The following is a 2764-nucleotide window of genomic DNA, read 5'->3' as shown; positions in this document are numbered from 1 at the left end:
AGCACACCCAGTACCTTGAAAATATTTTTCCAACAATCCAAAATTATCCCCATAACGCTAGATTTGTCATAGGAGCACATACGGATTCTCGCGCATGCACAGTGGTACTTATTCTGCGCCTAGGCCGAAAGTAGGCTATGTTATGGTAGGTTATAAGTTATTTCGCGTTAGCGTAGAGAGCACTATTTCGGATAGTTTTTTAGGGTTTTCTAAAGAAACATTCGCCTTTGAAAATGTCTATTTTCGAAAATTACGTCATATATGTTTTACGATGCTCGCAATATTTTGCGCTGTCACTGTATGTGTCATATGCTACTGTATCTAGATAGCACAGTGACAGCATGCATGCGCGCATCATGCGATTATCTTGTAAACATTTGGTTACTGAAGTCTCAAGGAATACTTTAGAATGGATTAGACTCGAATAATTCTTCAGGAATTCTTCAGATATTCATTTCAATTTTTTATTCTAATTTTTTTTCTAATTCTTTAGGTATTTTTTAAAATGAATTCTTTATGGACTTCTGTTCATCTCTGTGCTATCTGGGAAATATACCACCAAGTAACAGTAACAAAACAGTTATAATTTCTTACTCGACAATGTAAACAGTTACATTGTTGAGCGAAAGATTATAACTGACAATTATGTAACTTGGTGTTTGCTAGATTGCTTTGAGCAATTTATTATGTATGTTAAGTGTCATACAAATTTTATATGCTGTACAATTTTATTCTTATCTATTTAATATTATATTATAATCTAGTATAATCTTAATATATAATATAGCTAAATTCCATCTAAGTTCATGCTTGCTATAACACATGTACATATAATGTCATTAAAATTTACTTTGATGTTTTCTTTTTTCCCTCTCTCTCTCTCTCTCTCTCTTTTTATATTAAAGAAAAAATATATTTAAAAAAGATATTCTCTTCAGATATTAATGCTTTCTTTAGATGAAGATCCGCGTGTTCTTCCGTTATACATCATTATGAGAAAATATACAGTTAAAACGAAATATCTGGTTAAAAAGAAAGACCAAATAAAATATTAAAATATTAAAATAAAAATAAAAATCTTTTCACAGCACTGAGAGAAAGAGAGGAATTAATTCTCCCGCATCTTAATTACATAAAAAAATATAAAAAATGTACAATCGTACTTGCGTACATACCAGTGCTGTGAAAAGATTTTTATTTTCTTTGATCTTTCTTTTTAACCAGATCTTCTTTTAACTGTATATTCTCTCATGATGATGTATGTATACTGCCAAAATTATGTCAGCATAGTATGCAGCACACACTTCAGCAAAATCTGACTTTTGCTGGCTTGGCTATCTGGGTATCTTTTCCCCCAATTTTCTTTCTTTAATTTCTCAAGTGATAACTAAATCTTTGATAAGCCGTTAAATTATAAAGATGATTTATAAGCATAAGCTATGAATATATCGTCTGAACTCGTTAGTGTCATCAATTAACATTGGATCGTAAAGCCAAACGACATGTGAAGTGATATTCAATAAAAGGATTCGTGACTATTCAGAGAACGGTGGAATATTTTGATAGGGAAATTGCATAGTAATATGCATACGAATAAAAATATCATATTTTAATAACAAAATATCAAATTTCATTGAATTATTAAACAAAATGACCAAATTTTGTCACACAAAATAATGTTTTTCTCTATGTGAGGATCTGACGACGATTTGACTGGAATTTCATGATAAATCTTTTACAAGGTCCTAATTACTATTCTGCTTAATGTGATTTACTGGAAGTTGATGATTTAGCTTGTACAAACCTGTTAATTGATTGGGATTAACCTTACCAAAGCCATAGGATAAATTTCTATCCGGTTATCTCGAAGGAAGCCAAGCGACACCGACATTCTCAGTTCGATTATTCCGCAATTTAAAGCACACATACACACCTACGTACACGAAAACTGAAAACGTCATGGTGAAAAGCCGAGATCAGACGTCGAAAGTGAAAATCACATTTACGATTGTAACTTAATGTGACGAAAGACGAAATAAAGTTCGCAAAGCGCTTTGACAATTTCGAGTAAATTCGTAGTGAAATGCATGGGGCGCAAAGGAATATTATATTTACACCGCGCTCTTGTGAAGCCTCTTCCCCTCTTTGACTGCGCGAGATATTTGTCCATTATTCCACTTTCTGTGTCCAGTGTCCCGAACACTCCTGTCAAATATTCTAAAACAGTCTCGTCGTCGGCACCGGATAGCTATTTAGCGTAGCGTGAATGCACGGCGCGGATTTATGGCGTAACGTACGTAAGCGGATTTTACGTACGGGTATTAATTACGGCTAATTACCGGAAGGGCGGTCCTAACGACAGCGACAACATGTAAACGCAATTATCGACGAGTGTAATGAATAATGCATAACTAGTTCTATATGTAACGACTAATAAATAATACGAGGGTGGTCTGAAAAGTTTCCGACCTAACAAAGATACAAGTCATTTTTTCTGAAAATTGTTTTTTATTTTTCAACATAGTCTCCTTGTAAATCTACACACTTCTCCCAGCGATGCTCCCATCTCTGTAACCCGTCGAAATAGTACTCGGCGTTTTTCTCTGCAAAATAATTGTTCACGAAGGTGATTGCCTCTTCATTTGACGAAAATCTCTGTCCTCCGAGCGCAATTTTTAGATGAGGGAACAAAAAGAAGTCGCTTGGGGCTAGATCTGGTGAGTAAGGTGGATGGTCAAGCAGTTCAAACCGTAATTCGTGGATT

Source organism: Odontomachus brunneus, unplaced genomic scaffold (genome assembly GCF_010583005.1).
Source record: "Odontomachus brunneus isolate Ranch 3 - 2012 unplaced genomic scaffold, Obru_v1 Obru_scaffold_008, whole genome shotgun sequence".
In the NCBI taxonomy this organism is placed as follows: domain Eukaryota; kingdom Metazoa; phylum Arthropoda; class Insecta; order Hymenoptera; family Formicidae; genus Odontomachus; species Odontomachus brunneus.
This window is presented reverse-complemented; position numbering follows the sequence as displayed.